A 19,091-nucleotide genomic window follows, 5' to 3' on the forward strand; every position below is an offset into this window, starting at 1 on the left:
CTCTCTCCCCAAAATACCCCTCCACCTTATTAATTAATTAATTAATTACATATTTAGGATAATTACGATACTACCCTTAGCCTGGAAAAAGATCATTTTACCCCTAGATCCTCCAAACTTAAGATTTCCCCTTTCATATTCAGCAGCCCTAACTGGCTAAACCCAATCTTTCCTAGCTCAACCAACTCCTCAAGTTAGTTGTCTTGGATGTCGCAAGGGTTCAGAGGTCTGGTTCTACGCGCATCAATTCCGTCTGAATCGAGTCTAATCGTATGCATTCTAGATACATTATGCATTACATAGCATATCCATTTTTAGGGTTGTTAGAATTTTACAAACATGGGATAATGAACCTTTGAATCAATAATACAATTCAAGGAAAGTTATTATCATAGACAAGAGAAGTAAGAGTCAAGTCTATAAATTAAGAATCAAGTCAAGGAGAAGTTTATAAAGTTTTGAAAATTCTTTCACAAACGTTTTAAATTTGTTTTAAAGTTTAAAGTTCAAGTTGAAAAAGGATTAACAAATAAAGTTTGAATTTCATTTCTTCACAAGAGTATATCGGGACTCTGTGTTGCCAAAGAGTAAAATGTTTTCACATTTTAACAAGAAAGGAAACCTTGATTTCCAAAGAACTTTAGAGTTAGTTTTCATAAAAGAGCAATCACTTTCTAAATGAAGCAAGAGAGGAAACAATGATTTCTAAGGTAGACTCTGAGCCATGTTTTTGAGCAATTATCTCAAATCATAGAAAGTAGTATGTTGTTAAACATAAGAGCTAGCTAGTATAATATTATGGGAGTATTATTGAGCAACGATATGGGGGAGAGTTCAGACAACTCTCAACCCCCATAAACCATCTTGCCATCATGCATAAAAAAGAGTCATACTTTTTAGATGATTCCTTTAGGGGTTGTTTGGTAGTGTTTTAGCAAAAAGCTTTATGTATTAGTAGTACCTTGTTTGGTGCAATTTTTAGATGATTCCCACTAGTTTTTTTCTGTTGGGTAGATCCACCAAATCCTATATGCAGTTTTCCTCTAAAACATGTATGTCCTTAAGCATCGCACTAGACCTCCATTGTGATTCCAAGCCTCCCCCATTCTTTTAGGTACAAACCAAGAATCTATAGAAACAATCAACAGTCTAGACATCGAGGATAACGGTTTAGGAAACAAACTTAGCAATGGCATATGTAGATTTACAATCCTTGCACCTTTGGAAAGAGAAATACATAGATCAAGATCTCATTTTATCTCCCTATTTCTCTTCCCAAAGGTACACGGACTTGTAAATCCACATATTTCATTGCTAATTTTGTTTCCTATGACGAGTCATCCTCAATGTTTAGATCTTGATTATCTCTATACATTCTATCTTTTAACATAAAATGGTGCAAGAGGCTTGAATCATCCTAGATGGTATGGTGCGATGCTTGAAGAAATACATTCCTTAGAGGAAATCCGCATATAGGATTTGATGGTTTACCTAACGAAAAGAAACCAGTGGGATGTATGTGGGTGTTAACTGTTTAATTTAATCTAGATGGTTCTATGGCAATACTTTAAGGTCAGTCCTGTGCCTAAAGATGCTCAAACATATGGAGTGGATAATTCCAACACCTTTTCCTTGGTTTCTTAACTTTTTCCAGTTTTCTTATTCATTTCTCTAGCTTGTTTAAAGAATTGTCGTTCATATCAATTGGATATCAAGAATACTTTCTTTCATGGTATTTTTCAAGAGGAAGTATATATGGAGCACCGACGTGGTTTTCTTTCTCAACGGGAATAAGGGAAAGTCCGTCATTTAAAGAAGTCTTTGTATGACTTGAAATAGAGTCCTTGGTCTTTGTTGGGCACGTATTGTGAGGTTTTTTAAGAGATTGGGTTGAAAATGAGAAAATATAATCACTTAGTTTGCAACCAACAAATGGCCATGTCCTTCTTGTTGAATATGTTGATGATATTGTCATCATATGAAGTGATTATACGGGGATCTCCTTCCTTAAGTCTTTACAACATGCAAGGTTTTATAACAAATACATAGGTCACTTAAGATACTTTTGGGGAGTGGAAGTAAGTAACAACAAGAAGAGATTTTTTCTATCTTATAGAAAGTATATCTTGACCTAGTTGCAAACACCGGAAAGTTGACAGCTAAATCTTGTAATACTCTATGGTTCCCAATGTGCATCTTATTAAAGATTATGTTATTGATGTGCTTGAGTAATACAAAGTTAATTAGGAAATAAATTATTGTGACTCATCTTGATATTGCTTTTGTGGTAAGTGGTGTTAGTTAGTTCTTGTCTCTGCCAACGATCAAGCATTTGGAAGACTTGACACAAATTCTATGTTACTTTAAAGGTGACCCTGGACTTGGCATATTGTATAGCAATCACAATCATACCTTTATTAAGTGTTATGCAGATGCGAAGTATGTTGCATCCAAAGACCGGAGATTGACTATAGGCTATTTCATCTTTGTTTGAGTTGATCATCTTTGTAACAATAGTTGGGTCATGATCAATATATATGCTCCAACTTTATGGGTAATATTATATAATATGTATATAGAATTTATTCCTAGTAAAGCACATAGCCTTGTTTATATAGCAGATTTATAAGAATTTTCAGATTTGTAGGAATTATCTTTTATTTATAATTAAGATAGCACACAATCTATTGTACTTACACATTGCTTACCTATTGGAAGAAATAATCATATTCCATATAGTTACAATATTAATTGTTCCATACCTTAATATAAGCTAAGAGATGAACTAAAATAAACAAAGATAGTCATAATACAATAAGAGGAAAGACATCACATTATTCTATAGGGTCCAAGCAGCCATACATACATACAAAGGGAGTTCTAAAATGTGAAGTTTCCATTAACTTAAACACAAAGAAAATAGAATAAAATTGTAATCATACCTTAATATTTATTTTCCAGTTAAGATCTTTGTGGTTATGCTAGTCTTACAGAATACAAAGTATAATGTATCATATTTGGATGGTGCATAGGGATTTGGGGTGGCATTGTGCACTACTTCTGAGGTGGTAGAGAACTCATGAAATTAATTGCGCCAGTTCAAAGTACTTGTTTAAGAGATGAACGATAATAAGCAAAGGCGACACTGCTGAAATAACATGAAATGCGTATAATTATTTAGACTACCCAATAAAATTTTCAACACTCCATCACTATCAAAGCTTTCAATGTAAATTAAACTAAATGGGAGATGTTGAAAGCAATTATCTTTAGAGTTAATGGAAAGGGGAAATATATTGTTAGGGTATTTCGGGAGCGGCAAAGTGGAAATTATTTGGGGAGTAGGGAAAATTGCAGCAGTTTGTGTGTTTTTAAAAATCCTCCGGACGAAAATAAAATTGTATGGGAAAGAGATTAACAATTCATTAAAAGGAAAAAATGTCATGTCAAAGTAGTGGGGCATTCTTCTTTTGTAAATAACAAACAAGGCGATTCAATAGGAAGATGGTAGAATTCGGGGTAGAGCGTAATGAGAGACTTTAATAGAAAACTATTGATAGCTTATTATAACTTTCACAATTAATAGCTTCAAGAAACTATGTTGTGCTCAGATAGGAAGACTTAAAGGTATATCAAAGCTTTAAAGTAACAAGCCCACTAAAGATTTATGAGAAACTATCGCTAACATTGATAACAAGTCAATCTAACAGCTTGAGATAGTTGCTTGTGCTCAGATAGTTGCTTGTGTTAAGATTCTCAATGCTATTGAGGGTGCATTGATTAGTTCCTTGTGAATTTGTAGTCTCCATAGTAGCTTGTAGGATATCTACTTGTTTGTACCACTTGTTGAATATTTTTGGTATAAGGAGATAATCAATTGCTCACAACTTATATTTTATTATTATGTAAGAATTCACTTCACTCCTACAATTGTTACAGACAAAATTTCTTGCAATCACATTCTATCAACTCTCTCTTATTTTTCACTCACTTGTTGTTTGCTATCTTACTTACATGCTTTGTGAACTGACTTGCTTAGTTGGTTACCAATTAATATGGAACACCTCTATTAGTATGAGGTTATGGAAGAATCTAAAGAGAGATACGTACTACTCTCTTCAAGAATATTCGTAGCTATCTTTATCTAAAACTACCTTTTCTAGAATATTTCTAGAATTATCTCTGTAGAATACTCATTCTAGAGATCTTCCTTCAATTCTCAACAACTCCAAATTATTCTATATTTTTCTGGACTTGACTTAAATAAATAATTGAGTTGGTGATGAATTCTTACAGACTAGATAAAATAATAAATATTAGTGTACTTGGGTGATCGACTAAAAAATCAACCCACTAATAGAAGAAAGCAAATTGAATCCTTTCATAGAAGCCCCTTATAATTTCATCTAGATAAGAATAGTACTGTGGAAATAAAAAGGGGAACTTGCTCATGAGTATCATGAAGAGAGAACTAAAGCTAGCTTCAATAAACCGGCTTAAGTAAACTTCCAAATCTAATAAATTTGAAAACACAAAATGCAAATTCAAAAGGAGGGATATGAAATGATTAGTAAATTCACAATAATTATAAGAACACCCAAACATAATGAATACATGCATACACATCTTGGAATTAATATTATAAGTGAAACAACAAATGGGAACTCACTCATGCATATAATTAAGTCATAAGATTGATTTTAAATGAGTTAATACTTGGAAATAAAAATTAAGTGTACATAAAATAACAAAAGAGACTAACTATATCGAAAAAATGACTGTAGTTCTCATTTTGTATCAATGACAATGGAAGATTAATATCAATAAATATATAATTTCCTTCACCTATGACCCTGAGGATTATAAATCACATGTCTTATGACAAGCTCCTTCAACTATGATTCTCAGCTTGTCCATCTATTTAAAACAACAACCTATATTGCAATTTCGATAAGAATTTTTGAGATACTGTTAGATTTATTTTCAAGATAAAAAAATAATTGGTACACCTACATGAATAAATATTATTTGAAAAAATATTGAACATATCATCAAAGATATAAATAAATTTAGTTGGTATGAACCTATTAATTCAAAGTGATTTGATACAATATCTAGTATATTTGATGCAATAACAATCACATGATTAACGCACACTAATATATACACTCCATTTTTGTAAGTTAAGTTTGAAAGCCTTTAATGGAACAAAATTTAGAACCCTAATTCCCAAATTAGTTCTTTTCATCAACCCAACCTTAAATCAACAAGTGTTACAATCAAATAAATTCTTTAACAAGATCAATGAATGTGCCATATAACATATAAAAATTTATTTTAAGCTATTTAGGGTTTCTAAGTGAATATACTTGAATTTTAAAGGTATATAAGATGAATCTTAAAAAATAATACCAAAATTCACTTAAAATCGTGATAATACAATCAAGCTTTCCAAATTCATATCAGATCTAATTAGAAGTCATTCAAATCTATTCAAAAGCCAAAATATGATTTTCACGGTACCGATGATATTGATACACTCAAAAGATAAACTTCGTAGATAATAAAATCAAAGACTTATCCATAATCATAGTAAAACTATAAGTAAAAATAAAACCCAGAAAAAGTACAAAAAAAAGATAAGAGAAACGCAAAATTAATAAATGATATCACAAAAGCATTTCATTTCAAGAGAAATCATAAATGATCACTAGTAAAGAAACCAAATAAAATGAAAAGGAATTAGATTAAAGCATCTAACTCGAAATAAATCAGAAATAAAAAAAAGATTAACCTTTCACTTGAACAGAGATCACGGATTAGATGAAGAACAAAATCGATCCAGGACTAAAGAAACATTGTTGATACCAAGAGCAAAGATGTCGATTCATCCATGGCGGGAGCATTTCAGGTTATCAGGTGAAAGTAAAGGGGAGCTAAGTGGAGTGGCGACTGATGAAACCCTAATCTTAAAGAACATGTATACAGGGAGAAAGTTAAGGGCTTTTCGAGGCTCGTCTTGCCTTTCAATTATTTTTTAATTTGATTTGGGTCATAACCCAAATTAGAGATGTACTAATTTCCTACTTTATGTAACGACCAACTTCCATCATTATAAAAAGGCAAATAGAGGAAAAATTGGGGACAAAATAACTTTTTCAAAGTATTTGAATTTTCCCAGCCTTGTATAAATTTGGAGGAATCAGAGACTTAAAGGTGTAGGGAAATATGGTAGAAATCTGGTGGTTTAATTATATGTTTGCTTACATGAGGTGTTAGATAACTCATTAACGAACCCGTACGATTTTATGGAATTGAAATTTGAGTGAGTAGATTCTGAGAATTGAACTTAGCGCACTTGGTATTTTCTGAGTGTAGTTGGTTATAGGTGAGTTGCAAAATGGAGATTTGGAATTCTGCTAAGAAGCTCACTATTTCGTTTTGTGCCACTCCGGCGGGGTCTTTGCCGCTGTGGAGGGACCGCTGTAGCGGGATAGTGGCCGCTATGGTGGACGAGACACGACATAAAATCATAGATGAAATAGAGGAGGTCACTGTTTAAAAAATGTCGTTGTAGCGAGACTTTAGCCCGATGTTGTGCCACCACTACAGCGAGATGAGTGTCAATGTAGCGCGTGAATTAAGTCATTAATGAAATCCCTAAACAACCTTATTTGTCACTTTTTGTCTTTTACAACTAAGGAATTACCGTCATGCGATTTTAACTCATTTTCACCATTCTTGAGACTAAAGGTAAGCTTTTCGCTCCCATAATCAAATTTTCGATCGGTAGAACATAATAGAATGGGTCAATATTGATGGGGAAGGTTTCTTGATAGATTTTATGGTGGAGCTACCCTAATCGAGATATTAGAGATCATTTGTATGATCTAGGGTTCATGGAATTGTTAGTAACTCGGGTAATTAGTAATGGTTTTGTGAATTCCATGTTATTGTGATTGTTTGTTGATCGAGAACAAGCGGAACAAATCTAGAAAAGAAAGGATCAAGTTTTTAGGGGTTCAAGTTTATTTTGAGGTAGTTGATGGTTGTCATTCTATGTTTGTGTGATATTTGTATGTTCTCGCTCCATTATGATACTTGTATATGTATGAATGTTGCAAATTCGATCACACTTGTTGTCAATGAGATAGAACAAATAATCATATCCCATGAAATCATAACTAAATGTATCATCCTGATGATGTACTTGTGATTGTGATTGTTATGTGTGAATTAGGGATTGGACTGAAACGTTCACGCAAGCTAATTTTGATCAGGTTACCATGTTTTGCCACAATTAATGGATCGGGTTGCGACGTTCTGGCACAACTATGGGATCGGGTTGCCATATTTCGCCAATCTAACTGTTTAGGTTTCGGTTTTGTGAGAGGTCCAATGATGTGTGACAATTGTATGTTGATGAGTATGTTGATAATATTGTAGATGTTGATATTTTATGCATGTGACTATAATGTTGTTTGACTTATTTATGTTACAATAATGGGATAACTGTGTGATCTTACCAGTACACTGTGATTGTATACTAATTTTGCACTTGTTCTTATTTTTTTTAGTACAGGGCATCTTCAAGTAGCTATTGACAGACCTCGCATAGGAGACTAAATATCGTCCCGTCGAATTAAAGGGTGAGCCCATATTTCGGGCTTCCATGGGGTTATTATTTCATCTATGTCCATCATTTCTAAACTTAGACCTTCCCTTTAGATTAGTGAATCAATTCATTAGTATTTCTTGCGTAAACTTGGATCCTTGTTAGATGTTTTGTTACATTGACTTTTAGATTCTTGGTTTATCTTCCATATTTTTTGTAGTTAGATTAGTTGTTGAAGTTTATGATAACTTCGGTTTATTATTTATTTTGTTTCTTATAATGAATGCCTTAGTTTTGAGATTCTTTGCTTAATAGAGTAGTAGTAGTTGATCTCCCACCGAAAGGTTAGTGTGGGTATCAATCACGATAGTAAGGGTCAAGATAAAGTTGGTGTTAGAGCCTAGGTTCATTGATCTCGATGTACTGAAATGATACTAATAGAGTCTCGCAGAATTGTACGGGGACACCTTCACTTTTCTTCGAGAGGCTATAAGACTTAGGAAACCTCTATATTTTTCTCTTGTCTTCTTTCGTGATATAACATGATTCCAATTGGTATCTGTTGATTCGAATTAGTATTTAACTTCCTTCACTCTTATTTCAACATATTGTTAATACTAGGTTCAATAATGTCAAGCCTGCACCTCCCTCAATGCTCTGGTTGAGGAACCTATTGAGAGAGGTCGCAGTCAAGGTAGGGGTAGAGAAAGAGCTGGGGGTAGAGGTCGTGCAAGACACTCCATTGTAAATGACATACCTATTGAAAATGTTCCCTTGAATGAGAACCCTCTTGCACAACATGAATTGATGAAAGGAAATGAGGAATTTGAGGATGTTGAAGAGATTAGTCAAGAGGGAGGGGTACCGGCTGGAAATGCAGGTGTTCCTCCTTTGGACCCACTGTTGGCTCAACTGATTCTGTCTTTCTTGAAGGGGTTGGTTGGTCCTAGAATGCTTCCATCTTTCCAAGAAACTCAAGCTCCCGCTCATCCCCCTATTTCCAGCACTGCACCCTAGACGAGCGAAACTGGAGGAAATGATGAGTTATTCCGTCCTTTGTTGGGTTCGGCTATGACAGATAATTTGCATCACATGTTGACCAAGTTTCTGAAGCATACGACTCTGGTATTTCTGGGTTCTGTGACTGAAGATACTTATGATTTTATCTTAGAGTGTTATGAGAAACTGTATAAATTTGGTATTCTTCACTAGCATAGGGTTGAGGTTGTGTCATTCTAACTTCAAGGTGAGGCCAAGCAATGGTGGAGAGATTATATGAAATGCATATCTTAGACTTTACCTACACTTACTTGGACACAATTTCATGTTTTTTTTCCTAGAAAAATAAGCTTCTGGAACTTTGAGGGGTCGCAAGAAGATTGAGTTAGCCTTATATCAAAGTGGTATGTCTATACTTTTTTATGAGGCCATGTTTCATGCCTTATTGAGATATGCTATGCAGTTGGTTACTATTGAGGAGGAGAGAATCCGGTTATTTATTAGAGGTTTGAATTTTGAGTTGCAAGGATTATTTGTTCATATGACTTTTGCAGGGAAGTGCTTTAATGAAGTGACAGATTACGTTAAGAAAGTGGAGGGGGTTAGGAAAGATGGTCAAGCCAAGGCGTTGGCAAAAAAGGCAAAAATTTTGGGTAATTCTCAAGGTTCATATGCTAGGAATCCGTATTGACAACACTTGCAGATAAGCCAATTTAGTACGTTATGCCCGCCTTTACAGGTAATTATTCGGGAACTACATCTTAAAAATTTTCAGGATAGCTAGGGAATCGTGACTTGGGCGGGCAGCAAACCTTCCTGTGATCGTATATGCTATAGTTTTGGGGAACTTGGACACATGAGGAGAGATTTTCCCCATCCACGTGTGTTATATTCCACAGAGCAGCAGTTTGGAGCAGTGGTACCCACGGGGAATGGTAAAAGTTGTCAAGGGCATCCACAAGATAGGCGAGGAGGTAATCACAGAGGTGGGGAGGTAGAGGAAATTGTAATTGTAATAATAATGACGGCAGAGATAATGTGCAACCAGGAAGGGAGATGGTTCATGAAGATGATAAGGTTTAATATTAAGCCTATCCGGACAAGAATGACACGGAGTCATCTGACGCGATGATCAGAGGTACTATTCTTATATGTGACCGAATGGGTAGTGTGTTCTTTGATCTGGATTCTACTTATTCTTATGTGTATGTGTGATTCGCCTCCATGTTTTATATGATCTATGATATACTTTATGCCCCTATCCATATAACCACCCTAATTGGAGAGTCAGTCATAGTTACCCATGTTTATTGTTCCTGTCCTTTTTTTTGTTAATGGGTATTCAAACTTGGGCTGGTTTGGTTATTTTGGACATGCCTGATTTTGACATTATATTAGGCATGACTTGGTTGTCCCCCTATTATGCGGTATTAAGATTTTAATAGTAAGTCAGTAACTTTAGATACTAGGGGAAGGGAAAAATTAGAGTGGGAAGGGGTTTACACGACTAAGAAAGTTAGGATCATATCCTTCATTCAGGCTAGGAAACTTGTAGGTCATGGTATTTATTATCTTATTTCGCTCATATCGGGATGTTGAGTAGGAGTCTCCATCTATTAAGTCTATTCCTGTAGTGTTGGAATTTAGAGAACTATTTCCAACTTATTTGCCTAGTATGCCTCCAGATAAAGATATAGATTTTTGTATTGATTTGGAACTTGGTACGCGTCCCATTTCTATCCATCCATATCGCATGGCTCCCGCAGGATTAAGAGAGCTTAATACTCAAATCTAAAAGCTTCTTGAAAAGGGATTTATTTGAACTAGTGCTTCTCCATGAGGTGGCTAGTGTTGTTTGCAATGAAAAAAGGATTGTAGTATGAGAATGTATACAGACTACCGGTAATTGACTAGGGTTACTATTCGAAAAAAGTATCCTTTACCTCGAATAAATGATCTTTTCCAACAATGGCAAGGTGCATCAGTCTTCTCGAAAATTGATTTGAGGTATCCAGAGATGTGCCCAAACAGCATTTAGGACTCACTATGGGCACAATAAATTTTTGGTTATGTCTTTTATGTTTGACCAATGCACCTACAGATTTATGAGTTTGATGAATGGGTATTCAAGCCATTTCTTGATTTGTTTGTGTCAGTATGCATTGATGATATTTTGGTCTACTTGAAGAGTGAGGAAGATCATGCCGACTATCTTCGCATTGTTCTTGGTGGGAAACAAAGGTTGTATGCAAATTTTTCTAAATGTGAATTTTTGTTGACTTTTGTTGCATTTTTGGGGCATGTAGTTTCGAAAGAAGGGGTAATGATAGATCCTAAAAAGATTGAAGCCGCTGAAAATTAGGTTCAGCCTAGATTTTTGACGGAAGTTAAGAGCTTTTTGGGGCTCGCTAGCTACTACCGTCAATTTTTGAAAAAAATTTCATCTAGTGCCGCTCAGATGACTAATATGACTAAGAAGGATATACCATTTGAATGGACTGAAAAATGTGATGAGAGATTTCAAAAGGTCAAGAGTATCTTGATTCCCACACCTATCCTTGCATTGCCAGTGGAAGGTATGGTTTTTATAGTTTATTGTGATGCTTCTCATTTGTGCTTGAGCATTGTGTTAATGCAGGATAAGAATGAGATAGCCTATGCATCGCTCCAATTGAAGGTACATAGAGAAATTATCCAATTCATTATTTGGAGTTGGCATTGGTAGTATTTGGTCTTAAGATTTGGTGTCATTATCTTTATGGTGTTAAGTGTGAAGTGTTTATTGATCATATAGTTTGCAACATGTGTTCATTCAAAAGGATCTAAATCTAAGACAACGAAGATGGATAAAGTTACTAAAGGATTATTATGTGACCATCCAATACCATTCGGGTCAGGCTAATGTGTTGGCAGATGCATTGAGTACAAAAGTTGTAAGTCTTGGTAGCTTAGCTTACTTGAGTTTAATTAAGCGACCTTTGGCCAAACAGATTCAGACCTTGGAGTCTAAATTTCTCTGATGAAAGCGGGGTGTTAGCTAGCATTAAAGCTAAGGCCATATTCATTGTGCAGATCAAGGCCAAACATTTTGGGAATAAAAAACTGAAAGAACTCAAAGAGAAGATGGCGAGTGGTAAGGTACAAGAGACCAATCTTGATGCGTATGGTGCAATCATTGTGAAAGGAAGCATTTATGTTCCTCGAGTTGATGGATTGATTACAAAAATTATTGGGAGACATGATTCATGATATTTTATTCATCCGGGTGTGACCAAGACATAAAGATATCAATCAAACCCCGTCGGAATAGAACTCTACTACAATTGGCTCATCTGTTTACCTGAGTTAGACTGCTAGCATCTTACCAACCATCTTCAATCCCTACAACCCTTTTTTCTCTATCCCATCACGAGAAATAAAATCTTTGGAAATGTGAAAGAAATTTTCAGTTATATATCTCATTCAAGCTTGAGGCTTGTTTGGAAAAATACAATTGTGCTTGCCTGACATCCTATCTTTCTCCTAGTTAGAGAGGAGGCCCATTCGATAACCATAATTGGCTCTATAACTTGATCATGCACGCTAAGAACACAACCAATTAGAGGGTACAAGCGGTTCCACTCATAGAGGAGTTTGTGGCTAAGTCTCAAAATTATCAACAAGTGAATTATGAACATCTAAGGTCTGTCGGTTTACTTCAAAAATTCCAATTTTAGAACAAAAATTAGAAAGAATAGCTATGAATTTCGTGGTTGGTCTTCCCAAGCCTGTGGGGAAGTTTAATTTTATTTTTGTAGTGGTTTATAGGTTAGCCAGGTCAACCCATTTTATCACGGTAAGAATTGATTACAATGCGTAACAATTGCATGGAGTGTCCCTTTCTATTATATCAGAGTACCCAATTAACTTCTAAGTTTCGAAAAAATTGCATGATGAGTTGGGCACGCAACTCATTTTTAGTACACCCTTTTATCCACAGACGGATGGACAATCCGAGAGACCTATCCAAGTGTTGGAAGATATGTCGAGAGAATGTGTAATTGATTTTGGAGGGCATTGGGATGAATTCTTACCTTTATGTGTACTCTTATAACAACAGATACCACTCCAACATCGATATGGCACCATTTGAGGGGTTATATGGGAGGGCATGTAGAACTCCTATATTTTGTCTTAATATTGTAGATGTGAAACCTTTGGTGATTGATTTAGTGAAGGATGATAAAAATAAGGTGAGGAGCATTCAAGCTACAATCTTAGCAGCCCAAAGTAGAAAAGAGAAGTATGTTGATCATAAGGTAAGACATATCCTTCTTAAGGTATCACCCATGAAAGGGGTGATGAGATTTGGTAAGAAGGAAATTTAAGTCCTAGATACATAAGCCTCTTTGAGGTCCTTGAACGAGTTGGGCCGACAATATATATGTTGGCGCTACCTCCAAATTTATCTGTGTTCACTCGGTATTCCATGTGTATAGGTTGAAAAGGTATCATGGTTATAGATATTATATCATCAAGTGGAACTCAATTGTGTTAGACAAAGACCTTCAATATGAGGAGTAACCGATTGCCATTCTTGATTGTGATAAGTGAAAGTTGAGGACCAAGGATACTGAGTAATGAAAGTTCAGTGGAAGAATTATCTATTTAAAGAAGCCACTTGGGAAATCGAAAGGGATATGCGAGACAAGTATCCCTAATTGTTCGTCTAGTCAAGTACAACTTCATGCTTTCCTTGGCCTACTTTTCCTTAGTTTTGTCACTCGAGCACGAGTGATGGGTAAATTTGTATCTATTGTAAAGATAGGTTAGAGTTGTTATAGAAATGCCAATGGGGGTAAAATTGGGTCCCAAAAAACTTTTTTGTAGTATTTGAATTTTCCCAACCTTGTAAAGATTTGGAGGAAATCATAGCCTTCAAGGTGTAGGGAAATCTGGTAGCAATTTGGTGACTTAATTTGGTTGCATGAGGTGTTAGATAACTCGTTAACAAACCCGTACGATTTTACAGAATTGAATTTGAGTGAGTAGATATCAGGGAATTGAACTTAGCGCAAGGGGTATTTTTCTGACCATAGTTTGTTTGAGATGTGTTACGAAATGGAAATTTGGAATTCTTCTAATGAGCTCTCTATTTTATTTTGTTCCGCTCTGGAGGAATCCTACCGTTGTAGCTAGATAGTGGTTGTTGTGCCAGGATAGTGGCCGTTGTGGCGAACGAGACGGGACTTAAAATTGTAGATGAAAGAGTGGAACAAATTAAGTTGTTGATAAAACCCCTAAATAACCTTATTTTGCACTTTTTTACTTTTAAAGCTAAGGAACGACCCAGGCTATTCTAACTCATTTTCCACAATTCTTGAGACTACAGGTAAGCTTTTCACTCCCCGAATCCATTTTTTGATCCATATAACATAACAAAATGGGTCAATATTTATAGGGAAGGGTTTCTTGATAGATTCTATGGTGGGAACAACCCTAATCAAGATACTAGAGATCACGTCTATGATATGGGTTTATGGAGTTGTTAATAACTCGAGTAATTCGTAATGGTTTATTGAATTCCGTGTTATTGTGATTGTTTGTAGATCGAGAACAAGCGGAAGTAATCTGGAAACGGAAGGATCAAATTTCTTAGGATTTCAAGCTTGTTTCGAGGTAGGGGTGGGTGTGCTTCTATGATTGTGCGATGTGTATTTGTTCTTGATTCATTATGATACTTGTATAGGTATAAATGTCGCAATACCAATCACACTTGTTGTAAATGAGATAGAATGAATAACTATATTACATGAAATCATATATTAAATTTATGATCATAATGAAGTACTTGTGACTGTGGTTGTGGTGTGTGAATTGGGGATTGGATTGCCACATTCTAGCAAGCTAGTTTCAATCGAGTTGCCACGTTCTGGCATAATTATTGGATCGGGTTGTCACATTTCGGCATAACTATGGGATCAAATTTTCACGTTCCGGCAAGCTAACTATTTGGGTTTGGATTCCGTGATAGGACCCATGAGGTGTGATAATTGTATGTTGATGATCATGTTGATAATGTTCTAGATGTTCATATATTTTTCTTGTAATTATAATGCTGTTTGACTTACTTATGTTACACTAGTGGAATAGTCGTGTGATCCCACCAGTACATCATGGTTATGTACTGATTCTATACTTATTCTTATTTTGTTGAGTATAAGGCATCTTCAATCGGCTATCGACAGACCTCTCTTAGGAGATTAAATATCATCTTATAGAATTCAAGGGGGAGACAAATCTTCCGGGCTGCCATGGGATTCTATTTTTTCTATGTCCATCATTTCGAGACTTAGACCTTCACTTTACATTAGTTGGTTAGTTCATTAGTGTTTCTTTCTTAGACATAGATCACTGTTAGATGTTTTCGTACATTGTCTTTTAGATTCTAGGCTTATTTTTTGCATTGTTAGTAACTAGATTAATTGTTGAAGTTGATGAGAACTTCGGTTTAGTATTTATTATGTTTCCTATGATGAATACCCTAGTTTTTAGATTCTTTGCTCAATTGAGTAGTAGTAGTGATTCTCCCACCGAAGTGTTAATGTGAGTGACAATCACGACGGTTTGGGTCGTGACAATTTATTAAAAAGAAATTACTTCACCCAAAAAAGAAAGAGATCACAAGATTATAACAACACCCACTTTTCAACATAAAATGAAGAACTAAAAACATCCAGATTAATATGAATGGAATTCAAGGTTGAAAAAGGAAACATTTACTTAAAAAAAAGAGAGTCCTAAATATGATTAAAAATTATTTTAAACATTAAAAAATTAATGTAATCATTTTTTTTTTGTTTTTTTTTTTTTTTTGGTAATAAAAAGGAGTAAACATTAAATCATCAGCAAAAATGGGAAGAAAAATAACGAGTAAAAGCTGGTTTATTTTTAAAAGATGTAAAAACATAAAAGTTTGTTAATTATTACACACATTAACTATTTTGTCATAAAACTAGCATATGTTATCATGTCTTGAGCTAACACCCTGGTGAATCATTCTTTGGTCTGACTTACTAATATAATAAATATTATGACACTATGTTAAAGTTTTTAAAATATAAGCATGCATTAAGTTTAGAAAACAAACTCAAAAATTTTATAAATAAAGTAAGATCTTATTAAAAAAATATATTTGTAAGACAACTAAACTATTGCTCAATTGACTCATCTACGAAGCCTTTGACATGCTAAAGCTAGGTTGTTAAGACAAGACTTCCGCTACGAGAATACTCTACTCATAACATATGCTAACTACTAATATTCAACACTAAACAGGATCCAACCAAAGGCCAGGGTGTCTCACCAATGCTTGATGAAAGTGATCCTACTAATGTGTCTTATACCTTTTTCCACAATATAAAATAATGCAATACCTAATGATGTATGTACATGGAACGTACGGTATCTGAAATGAACTAATGAAATAACTAGTTAAATCTGAGCATACTGAGTGTAGACACATGATTTTTGATCGAACATAAAGTCTTACACCATTTTTGTAGTTAAATATTTCTTTTATATTTAAATTATATATTTTGATTATATCATATATTTAGTAAGTTTATTGTAAAAATATTTGAAAACCACCAAAAATTAGAGTCATGCTTTAAGTTGAGTTTTATTTATTCAAAAGAGAAGAAAATATTCAAAAAAAAAATGTAGGTTTTCTTTTAATGTATATTTAATAAAAAACTAATGTTTGTTAATTATGTATTTTTTGATTACCTATTTAACTTTTCTTATATATATATTAATATAAAAATAATTATATTCTATATTTATATAAACCTACACATTACTCCACTATCCCCACTAACCTACCCACACTCCCCTCAATCCCTACACTATCCCCACAACCACACTAATATATTCAATACACAGAGACAACCTATATACTACGCACTACACTACTACACATCTGGACACAAAAAATACACCCACCCAGGAGAAAGCAAAAAAAAAAAATATCACAAAAAAAAACAAATAACACCCCTAGGCACAACACAAAAAAACATACAGAAACAAAAAAAAAAAACAAAAACCAGGAAGTAGAAAAAATCAATCGGTAACATACCCACAAACATTTTCACCTCTATATTCCATTTTTTCATCACTTTTATGTGAACACAACACACATTCACACCAAAGCTTGGTGAGTGTTCTAATCTAGGTCCGGTCCAGATTTTGGGATTCTTATTTTTTCATTTAAGGTTCAACATTACCTTATCGCTTTAATTTATTTATGAAATTTGATGTAATTATTATGATAAGTTTTCTTACACTTTTGTTTTATTCATAATTTGATTAAAATGGAGAATGTGTCAAGTGTTATATTTCTTCAATGAATGGAAGTAGATTTATTTTTTATTTATTTGTTTTTGTTCATTAATTGTGACATCTTAAAATGAATGGGTCATGATATTGTTCTTTTCTTGATTTCAATACTAATAGTGATAAAGTAGGAATTGTGGGGTTCAAAATATTGTTGTTGTTTTATTTATTAAACAAAGAATGAGATGTATTTTAGCAATTCGTCATTATTTTGTTGGATTAATAAGAAAGTACAATATGAATATGCCTAATTTTTCCATTTAACTTTAAGAGTAAATTAAATTTAAAGAATTCAAAATAATCAACAATTTTATATTGTATCCTAGAAGTTAGATTTATTTTATTTTATTTTTTTATTTCATATATTCTAATAATTTTAGATGTGGTTTAGGCACGTTAAAAGGAAAATGGTTTTAAATATGAATGTGGTTACACAGACATTAAAAAAATCAAGGATACAGTGATGCACCTTGTCCGCTAATATAATTATTTTTTCTATTAATAAAGTAGAGAGTATAAATAAAATAAGGTTATTAAGTGTGATGCAAAGAAAACAGTTATGCATCAAGTTTAAGACTAACAAAAATTAAATAATAATTAAAAAAGTAAACCATGGCCTTAGACATAATTTATCCAAAAAACCTATAAAATTAAGCAAAAGTCAATAAAAGGGACAGTATCACGGGACTCAAGGGATGTCTAATACCTTCCCCTCGGTCAATAGAATTTCTTACCCGAATTTCGATATTGCAGGCCATAATAAAGAGTCATTTCATTTTGATTAGGGATTAACAAAAAGGTGACTTGGATCACCTCAATTCAAATTGGTGACTCTAAAACAATAAAATAATCCTTAATCAATACCGTCACTTCAATTGGGAAAATCCTTTCGCCGTGCGCAAATAAGGTGTGTCATATCTCTTGCGACTTTGTTGGAACTAACCAGAATTCGAGCTTTATTATTTTATTTTATTGAATATATTGTATTTGATGGCCTGATATGCTACTCGCTCCTCATTTATTGCTATTTATATTCTATTGTTGAACTATACTAAATTCTTTTATCTCGCGCACACCTTATAATTCTTTGAATACACTTAACACACGTTCACATGAATGCAGTTACTGAAGGATTTTTAGTCACATATGTTAGGCGGGGTTGAACCATCAATGTAGTCGGAATAGTGATGCTACCGATAAGTTTTCCCTCCCTGACACGAGTTGTTCACTCGGGTAAGCCAGTCTTGATAGCTATCTTATTAAGGTTTGAATCTAGTAAAGCTAGAACGTTGACATGGTTATCCTAGAAGACTTTGCTTATTTGCATCATTTTTATGTGACTCAGTGTGCTTGTTGATTCCATCCAGGAAAAGTATCCCAGTTTTACTTGATAACTTAGATCATTTTATGTGCTACATGAAAATGCATTTATTTAGAAAGTCTTTACAAGTTAACGCATTTTAGTGTGATTAAAGAAAAATTTTATAAAGAGAAATACACGAAAATATTTCTTTTTAAGAAGTTATTATACATTTCATAAAATAAAATGAAATTTTTTTGCATTTTTTAATGAAAAGAATAGTAATATTTTTATTTAGATTTCTGTTTCATAATGTTTGTAATAGAAAATTCAAAAAATTTTACTTGCATATGTCAAAAAAAAAACTAAGTTTTAATATCTCAAAGTTTTTTTCTAACTATCCTATCTGGATGAACTACACACACCTGATTCTCATCTCAATGAGATACATAGGCAACTCTTATTGGGTTTGGTGACCTTTATTCGAAAAAAAAATCTTAATCAAAAAAGAAGTTGTAGTCTTTATTCAACAATTTTTTTCTTCTTACAATTTTTTTAATATCTTTTTAAATTCGCCACTCAAACGAAAAGTCAAATTTTTTTATTTCATAATTTCAACATCAAAAATAGATTGTTTCTTAATTTTCTTTTAATAAGTCGAGAAAATAAAAGATCTTATTTTTTTATAAAAAATATAATAAAAAAAGATGTTTATTTTTTTAGTAAAAATAATCATGCAAGGATCTTTATCATTTTTATCAAGCGACTTATGTTTGCAATCCAAATGAAATTGATCAATGCATC

The sequence above is a fragment of the Solanum pennellii genome, chromosome 9 (genome assembly GCF_001406875.1).
Source record: "Solanum pennellii chromosome 9, SPENNV200".
Taxonomy (NCBI): domain Eukaryota; kingdom Viridiplantae; phylum Streptophyta; class Magnoliopsida; order Solanales; family Solanaceae; genus Solanum; species Solanum pennellii.